The sequence below is a fragment of the Acipenser ruthenus genome, chromosome 11, assembly GCF_902713425.1.
Source record: "Acipenser ruthenus chromosome 11, fAciRut3.2 maternal haplotype, whole genome shotgun sequence".
Lineage (NCBI taxonomy): Eukaryota > Metazoa > Chordata > Actinopteri > Acipenseriformes > Acipenseridae > Acipenser > Acipenser ruthenus.
This window is the reverse complement of record NC_081199.1, coordinates 43003815-43016756: the sequence shown is the minus strand read 5'-3', so window position 1 is coordinate 43016756 and position 12942 is coordinate 43003815.

Below are 12942 nucleotides of genomic sequence, written 5' to 3'. Positions count from 1 at the left end.
ACACACATGCACGCATGCACTGACACACACATACACAGACACACGCACGCATGCACTGACACACACAAACACACACACACACACGGACGCATGCACACACTGACGCACTCACACACATACACACACGCACACACAGACGCATGCACACACTGACACACGCACACACGCACACATGCATGCACTTACACACACACACGCACACATGGACGCACGCACGCACGCATGCACTGACACACACACACACACATACATGTTTGCATCCCTATATTTGTGGGGACTTCTCACTGACTCTCACTATATTTTTATTTACTATTTCTAATTCCAGTCAGACAAAACTCCACACAGGGTGAAAGTAAACAAACTATATATATATATATATCTTTTTTTTTAAGGCATATTTAGTTCTTAAAAAGGTGTTTTACAAAGTGGGGATGTCCCCACAATGTCATTTTTTCAGGAGTTACTATCTTTGTGGGGACATTTTCTCAAATTTTGCATCAATGACATGCTTTCTGGGGAGGGTCTCGGGGCTCGGGGCTCCCTTTACTAAATGGGCACCCTTATTAAAACATTTCCCATGGTTATACTATGCACCTTCCATCATTTCCCATGGTTATACTATGCACCTTCCATCATTTCCCATGGTTTGCTTTTTTTTTAATATGCTTTACCATACCTCTCTACAATGGTTGCATATGCTTTACCATTCTTTCACTGTGCTGTATTACACCTTGCTATGCTTGCTGTGCTTTTAGTTTGGGAAACTTTCATAAAGGGATTCCCAGTCTTCAGGGGCTTCACACTTATTGGTGAACAAGAATTCAACATTTTTTTTGGATGTACACAAATGGTTGAAATGATTAAAAATTTGTTTACTTTGTACACTGCAGTTATACCTCCTTTCAAACACACACACACACACACACACACACACATTATATATATCTTATAATACTTTGTAATCTCTATTTTGCATGATATGTATTTTTGTATGTGTTTATTGTCCCACGCTGTCTGTTCTTAATCATCATTTATTGCTGTTCTGTACTCATGAATAATTGGCATGTTTAATAAAGTCACCAGCATGTTGTACCTTAGGGAGCAAGGTGGAATTTCTGCAATGAGGCCAGTGCAAAAAATACACCTGTCCCAAAAGTACAATATGGTTGAAATGATTAAGGACGCATCACAGGACAGCAAAGTTACAGCGAAATACAATGCAATAAGGAGGGTGAGCTTTATTCCCACACACCTCATCATGGTAACGTCTGTACCTCAGGGGCTTGAATTCAGAGCACTCCGAATAAGGAGGGTGAGCTTTATTCCCACACACCTCATCATGGTAACGTCTGTACCTCAGGGGCTTGAATTCAGAGCACTCCGAATAAGGAGGGTGAGCTTTATTCCCACACGCCTCATCGTGGTGCAGTCTGTACCTCACGGGCTTGAATTCAGAGCACTCCGAATAAGGAGGGTGAGCTTTATTCCCACACACCTCATCGTGGTGCAGTCTGTACCTCAGGGGTTTGAATTCAGAGCACTCCGAATAAGGAGGGTGAGCTTTATTCCCACACACCTCATCGTGGTAACGTCTGTACCTCAGGGGCTTGAATTCAGAGCACTCCGAATAAGGAGGGTGAGCTTTATTCCCACACGCCTCATCGTGGTAACGTCTGTACCTCAGGGGCTTGAATTCAGAGCACTCCGAATAAGGAGGGTGAGCTTTATTCCCACACACCTCATCGTGGTAACGTCTGTACCTCAGGGGCTTGAATTCAGAGCACTCCGAATAAGGAGGGTGAGCTTTATTCCCACACACCTCATCGTGGTAACGTCTGTACCTCAGGGGCTTGAATTCAGAGCACTCCGAATAAGGAGGGTGAGCTTTATTCCCACACACCTCATCGTGGTAACGTCTGTACCTCAGGGGCTTGAATTCAGAGCACTCCGAATAAGGAGGGTGAGCTTTATTCCCACACACCTCATCGTGGTAACGTCTGTACCTCAGGGGCTTGAATTCAGAGCACTCCGAATAAGGAGGGTGAGCTTTATTCCCACACGCCTCATCGTGGTGCAGTCTGTACCTCAGGGGCTTGAATTCAGAGCACTCCGAATAAGGAGGGTGAGCTTTATTCCCACACGCCTCATCGTGGTAACGTCTGTACCTCAGGGGCTTGAATTCAGAGCACTCCGAATAAGGAGGGTGAGCTTTATTCCCACACGCCTCATCGTGGTAACGTCTGTACCTCAGGGGCTTGAATTCAGAGCACTCCGAATAAGGAGGGTGAGCTTTATTCCCACACGCCTCATCGTGGTAACGTCTGTACCTCAGGGGCTTGAATTCAGAGCACTCCGAATAAGGAGGGTGAGCTTTATTCCCACACACCTCATCGTGGTAACGTCTGTACCTCAGGGGCTTGAATTCAGAGCACTCCGAATAAGGAGGGTGAGCTTTATTCCCACACACCTCATCGTGGTAACGTCTGTACCTCAGGGGCTTGAATTCAGAGCACTCCGAATAAGGAGGGTGAGCTTTATTCCCACACACCTCATCGTGGTAACGTCTGTACCTCAGGGGCTTGAATTCAGAGCACTCCGAATAAGGAGGGTGAGCTTTATTCCCACACACCTCATCGTGGTAACGTCTGTACCTCAGGGGCTTGAATTCAGAGCACTCCGAATAAGGAGGGTGAGCTTTATTCCCACACACCTCATCGTGGTAACGTCTGTACCTCAGGGGCTTGAATTCAGAGCACTCCGAATAAGGAGGGTGAGCTTTATTCCCACACACCTCATCGTGGTGCAGTCTGTACCTCAGGGGCTTGAATTCAGAGCACTCCGAATAAGGAGGGTGAGCTTTATTCCCACACGCCTCATCGTGGTAACGTCTGTACCTCAGGGGCTTGAAATTCAGAGCACTCCGAATAAGGAGGGTGAGCTTTATTCCCACACACCTCATCGTGGTGCAGTCTGTACCTCAGGGGCTTGAATTCAGAGCACTCCGAATAAGGAGGGTGAGCTTTATTCCCACACACCTCATCGTGGTAACGTCTGTACCTCAGGGGCTTGAATTCAGAGCACTCCGAATAAGGAGGGTGAGCTTTATTCCCACACACCTCATCATGGTAACGTCTGTACCTCAGGGGCTTGAATTCAGAGCACTCCGAATAAGGAGGGTGAGCTTTATTCCCACACACCTCATCGTGGTAACGTCTGTACCTCAGGGGCTTGAATTCAGAGCACTCCGAATAAGGAGGGTGAGCTTTATTCCCACACACCTCATCGTGGTAACGTCTGTACCTCAGGGGCTTGAATTCAGAGCACTCCGAATAAGGAGGGTGAGCTTTATTCCCACACACCTCATCGTGGTAACGTCTGTACCTCAGGGGCTTGAATTCAGAGCACTCCGAATAAGGAGGGTGAGCTTTATTCCCACACGCCTCATCGTGGTGCAGTCTGTACCTCAGGGGCTTGAATTCAGAGCACTCCGAATAAGGAGGGTGAGCTTTATTCCCACACACCTCATCGTGGTAACGTCTGTACCTCAGGGGCTTGAATTCAGAGCACTCCGAATAAGGAGGGTGAGCTTTATTCCCACACACCTCATCGTGGTAACGTCTGTACCTCAGGGGCTTGAATTCAGAGCACTCCGAATAAGGAGGGTGAGCTTTATTCCCACACACCTCATCGTGGTAACGTCTGTACCTCAGGGGCTTGAATTCAGAGCACTCCGAATAAGGAGGGTGAGCTTTATTCCCACACGCCTCATCGTGGTGCAGTCTGTACCTCAGGGGCTTGAATTCAGAGCACTCCGAATAAGGAGGGTGAGCTTTATTCCCACACGCCTCATCGTGGTAACGTCTGTACCTCAGGGGCTTGAATTCAGAGCACTCCGAATAAGGAGGGTGAGCTTTATTCCCACACACCTCATTGTGGTAACGTCTGTACCTCAGGGGCTTGAATTCAGAGCACTCCGAATAAGGAGGGTGAGCTTTATTCCCACACGCCTCATCGTGGTGCAGTCTGTACCTCAGGGGCTTGAATTCAGAGCACTCCGAATAAGGAGGGTGAGCTTTATTCCCACACGCCTCATCGTGGTGCAGTCTGTACCTCAGGGGCTTGAATTCAGAGCACTCCGAATAAGGAGGGTGAGCTTTATTCCCACACGCCTCATCGTGGTAACGTCTGTACCTCAGGGGCTTGAATTCAGAGCACTCCGAATAAGGAGGGTGAGCTTTATTCCCACACGCCTCATCGTGGTAACGTCTGTACCTCAGGGGCTTGAATTCAGAGCACTCCGAATAAGGAGGGTGAGCTTTATTCCCACACACCTCATCATGGTAACGTCTGTACCTCAGGGGCTTGAATTCAGAGCACTCCGAATAAGGAGGGTGAGCTTTATTCCCACACACCTCATCATGGTACAGTCTGTACCTCAGGGGCTTGGCAGGAGAGCTGCTGGTTAAAAGGGCTGGCCGAGCCCCACAGCAGTCAGAGCTGCATCTTTAATTTGACTGTAATTGATGTATTCTCTCCTGATGGGGGGGTGAGATCTCATTAATTAGTAGATCTGGAGCTTCTCTTCCGATAACAACACCATTTACGAATGCAGTGTAACCAAGGTAATAAACATGTTAAACATCCTGGGCTCTGCTTTCACAAAAAACAGCTACTGTAATTCAAACTGCACCTTGCTGTCAGCCATTGCAAGCTGGTATTTTGTGACTGAACATGTGACCTCATACAAACTCTATGAAAGCAGACGCAGGGTGTTTGTGTGTGTGTGTGTATATATATATATATATATATATATATATATATATATATATATATATACAGTGTATGCAAACAGTTAAGGGGTATTCAAATATGTGTATATTAAGGGGTATAAATCCTGAAATATGATGTGCCAATGCATTTCAAACAAGTCTGATAGCCCCGATCAGCACTAACCTTGGACTGCCTTACTAATTCATCCTTCATTTTGGGCTGCATTTTGGAAGAGCTTGTCTCAGACTGGACTGTACTGCAGACTGGACCAGAGAGTTCACTTTTATAGAAAGCAGCTGAGCAGCAGGCATCACATACCCATTAATCGCACTGTGTTGCATTTCACACGACTCCCACATAGCCATCAGTGTGATTCACGGTGTGGGGTGAGGAGAGGCACCCCACACCGTGCAAGAATCATGCAAGAATGGAAATAGACCAGTAACCAGTTTATGCAGTGCAGTACAGTACAGCTAGAGGGGGCTGCTTCTAGATTTCAGTGGGTCAGTGGGGATTGTTAATAAACAGAAGCTACGTCAATCCTTAAAGGTGTTGTATCAAAGGGTTTAATAAGCCCATGTTTGTTTTAAATTGTGTCTCCATGCTTTGTTGTAAAATGGAAAATTAGGATATTACGAAGGGGCTGCACTTCGTTAACATGATCCTCTGCAGAAATTCTGCAAAATTATTTGTATTTGTTCCTCTTCTGGCTCATCTTTTTAATTTCCACAAACCAGTCCCAGCGTCAGGTCAGCGTTAGCCCTCTCTGCACTGAACGGGCAATGCTGTCCGAGAGCCTCATCTGGAATAGCTGCAGTTGAGAGAGCTCAGAAGCCCTGCGTGTAACACAGCTGCTCCTCAAAGGGACAGCATTCTCACTGACGCCGGGAAATCAATGCAAACACAAGAGAAAGACCGTCAGAACAACACTGTGTGATCACGACTGCAAAACAGGCTGAGAAAGAGGCAGCTGCCACTGGGCTAAAAATAAGGGTCAACTGTTTGCTTTCCTTTCTCGGCATAGTGTAAATGTGTTCTCTGGGGGCAAGACCACCATGTTCCGCAACCCCCCCCTCTCCCCCCCATATGAAATGGGTACATGTCACTCATACACAGTACGAGATAATATAACATACTGTATATATTTAATCTACTGCATGACTAAGCACATGTTATATATAGCTCTCTCCACAGCAACGTGAAAGATCTCAGTATTTATCGGAAAACAGTCTCCTCTTGCTGAGTCGCTGGCTGTCCCATGAGGCGTCTCGGATGAGCTCCTGTGCTGTGTCTTTCCTCTTCCTGTTTAGTTGCTAGGTGGCTTTGTTTACATGGCATCACAGGCAGTCAGCACAGACAGGAGAAAGTCAAACCGAGATGAGGGCTGACACAAAACCTGTTTGTGTTGATGGGAAACAAGAAGACGTGGGATGAAAGGGCCTTTCAATGCTTGACTTTTATTCAACCTTAAGCTTTCCTTGGCAGGACCAAGAGGAGCAGGGAGGCTGGGTGTGTGTGTGAATGGAGCTCACAAGCGCATGAGGACCCTTCAAGTGCTTTCAGTCTGGGGTTACAGAAGTGCAGTGTAATGAATCTGCTCCTAACGGCCCGTCACTTTCTAACACTCGCATCAGCATAAGACCTGTATTGACCTCTCTACTCCAGCTCGCTCTTTAGCTGAATAGTAAGACGTTCCTCTTTGAACCGTATGGTTTGCGGTTCATGTCCAGCCCTTTCCTTTCCATTCAATTCAATGATCTGAGATGCCAATTCATTACAAAAGGCAAAAGCATACTGTGAAACAACTGCAACAGGTTCAAAGGAAGTGCTTAGCTGCTGGTATGAGCAGTTCAGTGATTGGCCCCTCTTGTAGTTTTATTTCTAGTTACATTCTGTTACTAGTTTCACAGTCTTTATTTCAGATTTGCATTTGCCTTAAACCTGCACCCCTAGCTACTTTATGTACTCCTTTTATCTTCCCCAAGACAATCGCATCAACACTTCACACTGCTAATGGAACACGTGTGCTGGAGATTCACCCATCCATCAATTCCTTTTCATCAGTCAACGGTCAACCATTAATTACATGAACCACTCAACACGGGAGTTTCTAGCAGAATCAAGGAAAGGCTAGACCACTTTTATTTTAGTATATTATATGAACCAAGATTATCTTTTCTCTCTTCTGCACCTGTAAATAGCTATATCTTCTGGGATCAATAAGCTACTAACAACCAAACGAGCAAGATGGGCTGAATGGCCTCCTCTCGTTTGTAAACTTTCTTATGTTCATTCACCCCTCTCGCTTTCTCTTTTCCAAATGATTTGATTCTTGTCTCCCCAGTTCTCGACAGTCCAACCATCTGTGTCAACGCAAGCTCTCATAGGGACATTAATAGGACATTGATTTTTCAAGTCCTTTGTATCCTATTGCATCACAGTACAAAGAGCATTGCCTCCTGGGAAAGGTCTGTTCTGTTCACAACACTTTCACTCCATGAGCGCTTCACTGCAGGTCTTCTCACCCTTGGAAAGCAGTGTGTGTGCACGCGCCTGTGAGTGTGTGTGTGTGTGTGTGCATGTGTGTGTGCACGCGCCTGTGTGTGTGTGTGTGTGTGTGTGAGTGTGTGCACGCGCCTGTGAGTGTGTGTGTGTGTGTGTGTGTGTGTGTGCACGCGCCTGTGAGTGTGTGTGCGCGCGTGTGTGTGTGTGTGTGTGAGAGTGAGTGAGTGCTTGTTTAACTGAAGTCCCTCTATCTCTCCTCAGTGCCTCTACATACAGCAATACTGCTCTACATAAACAGTAACAGGGCTGCTACAATGGAACAAGGACTGGTCAAAACAGACCTGCTACCAATGCCCACAATGCACGATGGACTGTACCTCACAGCTCCTGTGCAAGTGGAAGCAGGCATGCCTTGTCCAGTTTTGAAGGTTTCTCTGATGTGGGCCACACCCTTCAAAAAGGTTACCACAGTATTTTTGTGCTGTAGTTTTGCACGGTTTTCCCGTGGTTATACTATGCATTTCCCACTGTTTACCCTGCCATGTTTATTAACATGCTTTACCATGCTTTATCACACTTTGCTATGTTGTAACTATGGTACACGTTTATAAGGACAGGCGCATGTCTGTTGCTTGTCACAATATACTTTGCACACGTTTGCAGGCCGGGCAGTGGTAACTCAATTTTAACATTCCAATGGCATCTCAATGGTACGAATCAAGATCACTGTGCAAAATGTGTTACACATCCATTGCATTGCCATGGCTGGGGGTCTACTCATGGTCCTGTGTGGTTCCTCTGGATAAGACACAGATATTAGAAAGGCTTTCCAATGCTCTTTTTAAATATTCTTGTTTTGTACAGGTGAAGAGAGCAGGGTGGGTAAAAGCCTTGGACTCTTGCTGCCTGCTGTTTCAATGAGCAATGTGTTTATATCCTGGCGCCCCTCATTGTACTCCTGCCATTTCTGAACTAACAGACAGAGGGAGTGGTTCATTGTTCATTGTGGGATCCATGTCAATGCTATTTTGGTTGCTGCAAGTGTCCTAAAGTACTGTAATGATACTGTGTGGACAATGTGAGTCAGGAGTTGAGTCATAACCTTGAGAGTGAGTGCCCCTCAGTACAATCTATTTGGAAACAACTTCGTCCAGAACTGAAGACCGCTGCATCTGCCATAGCACTTCCAGACTCAGATACTCAGTAGAAACTGGGGATCAAATATATATATATATATATATATATATATATATATATATATATATATATATATATATATATATATATATATATATATATATATATAAGAGGTATGACTGCAGTGTCCTGAATTAGATTATTATTTAATTATTAAACATTTTGTGTGTATATATATTGTATATATAATGCAGCCATAGACTTGATAGTTGCATTAAAGTAAAAAGCAGTGAGACAACTTTTCACCTGTGATAAAGTCACTCACATTAAATATATTTGAAGGCACTGTTTATCACAAACAAAACAAAACAAAACAAAACATGTTCACATTTTCCAGCGGAACAAAAATAAGGAAACTCAGTGGCTGGGTGTTGACAGTTTTGAGCAAAAAGTGATGAAATGTAAAATATTTACAGCTGGTTTCGTTGCCCCTCATGATCACTGATCTATGGTACATAACTCTGCATGCTTTACATCGTAACTTAGCAAAGCGGTAGTTCAGGCAGGAAAGTCACTTTTAACCTTAGATCAAATCACGGAGAGCATATTTTAGGCCCTTTGAATAGCTAGTATCTCATTTGATTGATAAATGATATGTCCAATGATCGTCAAGGAAGGGATTTATATCTTACCTCAATCCATTACTGTGCGTCAGAGTTCGCCTCCTCCCCAGCCTCAACCTGCTTTTTGGCTTGGTCTAACAGGGAGGGCAGCTATCCTGCCCTCTGCCCATGTGTTCCCTATGGTCAGCTCTCCACATATCTACAAGCTAATTTATGAACCTCGAAAGGCGAGGCCAATGTAGTGTAAAAATATGTATAATGTAATAGTGTTGTCTGGTCTAAGCTTTGATAAATTATCTATCGCATCAGTTTCCAGACTGAATCTTTGAGGACGAGTCCTGAGGAATTTCAAATCAACAGACCCAGATCTAGTCTGATCAAGGTGAAGAGAGAACATTACAGTTTCCAGGCCAGTAGGAATGTGCAAACAATTATGTAAGCTTTGCTTCAAATCACATAGGACATAGCACCACCTGATGGCTGCATGCTGTAATTGCTGCAATCAACCTGAATGAAAAAAAAAAAATCACTTCTTTATAAGGCTGTCCCTGAGAATCTGGGGAGGTTGGAGGCATGAATTGTTTCAATGTGTAGTGTGCATCTCATGGCCCAATATGCCCTTTTATGGTACCCCCCCCCCCCCCCATCCCCTTCGATAAGGCTTGAACTCAGGGGTGTTTGTGTCTGAATCATTGGAAGCTGGGCTCTGGACCTGCTCAGCCTCCTATTTCTGGCTTGCATTGCACTACGGGCTGGGTTCCATTCTGAAAGGAGAGAAGAGGTGACTCTGATTCATTTACCATCTGCAAATAATATTTACTCCCTGTTTTCATAAAGTAACTCCCTTAACAAAACAGGGTCCTTGAGCTGCAGGAAAGCTCAGTATCTCTGTTTTACTACAGGCTTCCTCTTCCTGGAAAAAAAAAAAAATCGAATCCTGATAATATGCTGCAACAGGATGGAGGACAGGGCCCTGCTATATGTTTGTCATTTATTTGCAGTTCTTTATTTTCACAGTTGAGGAGACTAGGGTTCATTGGTGGATTTTCCACTCTGTTGGGTTATGACAGAAACAAAGTAGTGACATCATCATGCAGCTTGTCCGTCTTTTGGGAACACATGCAAACACATTAGCTGGGGCAGGCAGCATCTGACACCTGGGTGTGTTCAGTATGTGTTCAGGGCTGAAACTGGGTTTGTTATCTTGTATTGACTTCTGGATGTATACAGACAGAGTTACTTCTACAGCCCATCAATGAATACATCTTCAGCGAAGTGAAGCTAGCCAGCTGCTGTATGAAACCACCAAATAAATAAAGCAACTGGGATTTTATTTCAGTGTCTGGTTCGGATTTATTTCTACCATAATAAAGTGAAGAACTGACTCATCACAAATATTCTCCACACATAGTGTTAGGACCCCGATCTTTTGGGCAAACACACACTCATGACAAGGAGGAATGTGCTGAAACTCTATGCTCTCGTTGTTTTTTAAAAGGGCAATCTGTCATTCTGTGCAAAAGAAGCAGATTTAATGTAGTCTTTGTAAAACATGCTGGTAATTTCAGATTATGGTTCCTAGCCAGCATATTTGAGCTGTCATCAGAATGATTAGAGCAGCCCAGGTCCCTGTATAAACAGGGAAGACAATACGCTGAACAAATCCACAGCTGTTAAACACTCAACATGGCTGCATTTACAAATGCTAAAAGAAACAGAATGAATTCAACGACAAATGTTTAGACTGGAAGTCTTCAACGATGAACCCTTTGTGGAAAGACTTCTAGTCAAACGGTTTGTCATTGGATTTAGTTTCTACACAGAACTTGGGTACCCATCATATTCACTCACAAGTCATCCCTGGTATTCAGTGATTGTATGCACAACTATGCACTCTGACAGCTTGCTACACAAATTCTGACATACAATACCAAGGCTATCACCACAGTGTATTAGCCAATATACTGCACAGTGGTGATACATTGCATGCTACCATATCAATACCATTGTGCTTCAACAGGAAGGAATGACAAGCTGTCACCCGCAGCAGGGGTAGTGCATATTCATCCAAGGACCTTCATTGGCTAACAGCAGCTCTTCAAGGGCAGGCGGAGCAGCTTGCTGTGCAATTCTGAGGTCGCACAGGGGGTTGATATGCCTCCAGGGGGGTATTGAGCACAACTGGGGGAATCCGTTGGGGAATTCAGGTCCCCTTTGTCATCACCAAAGGGTCATACTGTGTAGGATAGATTGGCACAGCTCTTCAAGGTTATGTCAAGCTGGGCATGCACTTTTAGTTAAGGGTATCCCATGATTATAGTACACTTTTATGATAACAACACTGTACACAAAAGAGCGTTCTTGTTTGCTTGCATGCGTGGAGCATCGTGCAAACCTTAGCATGTCTTTGGGGCATCAGCAGATCAAGGCTGTGAATGGTGCTTCTGTTCCCTCCTGCACTGATTCATACAACAGCTCTTTATTTGAATGAACCATACTGATTATATACAGTACTTGATCTAGAACAAATAGCTAGAAACGGACTGGGAGGTGTTAGCACTGCTCTCTCCTTGATAACAGCCTGCCCTGTTTAGTGCCACTGCGCTGTCATGGGATAGGGTTAAAAGGGTTAAAACCTCTTTATTAACTCACCTGAGCAAACATACATTGATAGCTTCAAAGATCTTTGCAAATGCATCTAGGAAGAGAAACCCAGAGTCACTGTCGTGGAACTTGAGGTTTCTTTTCGTATTTCTAAATTGATCGTATCACCATTGACTGTTTAATAGTTATGGACGTGTAATACAGCTGTTGGGTACAATACTGAGACGACTGCTTTTGGCTTGGAGTTTAAAGCCAGGCATCAGAGATGCTGAACTGTGGTCACTCCATTCACAGCATGCTTGTCACTGAAATCAACAGATCAATTACAGATCAGCTGTCTGTCAAAACAAACAAGGGGGTTTGCATAATAAACTGCTGCGATTTAGGGTCAATTAAACAGGATATGAAGGATTAAGATTATCCCCAAACATAACATTGTATCAGAAAAGGGTTAGAGTTAGGGGGGTTAGGTTTAGGTTAACAGTTAGGGTCAGGGTTAAGGTGGGGGTTAGGGATAGCAATAGGGATAGGGTTAGGGGTAGGGATGGTGTTATATCATGCAAAAAGATGTACAAATGAAGTACATTGTCGCTATGCATAATAACATTGTAATGATGTGTAAGTGCACATGTATTTACTAAGTAACTACTATGTAAATACACAGTAATTAGAGACACTTCATGGAGTATTACCAGTTATCCAATAATGGTTTAAAAGATCTCAGTTACCAATATTACACACTGGGCCCATCACTGATGAACCCTAATCAATGTACCCCACCATACCCTGCACCTTTTGAAGAGTTCTGTATGGTGCAAGCCACGGTGCTGACAGTCTAATCCAAATCTGCATGTCTTGGTACAGTAACTTTAAGACTCCCTCTATTTTCCTCTGCAGCAGGAAATGGGAAATTTAGCTCAGCTACTAGTAAAAGATTCCTGGAGGGAAGACACAGGATGCAGATGGTGCAGATAGAAGGAGATCTCTGTCTGAGTGCTTTTTGTTTCTTTAGGGTAATGATAAATCATACCAGAGTGCAGTGTTGCCAGGGCTTGGGAACACAGAAACCCATCCCTTAATAATCTGGAACAATGAGCCACTCACACTATATGCAAGATTCTCCTTCTCTATAGGAATGTGAAAACCTGCTGTAAAATACATGCTTATTAAAAGGAGCTTCATTTCCAACAGTTTTGCTCAACAGTGAAAACCAAATAAAATGAAATGATTTGCTGCTTGTAATGATGCCAGTTCTGCCGTGCTCCATTCCACCCGCGCAGGACACATAACAAGTCATGCACCA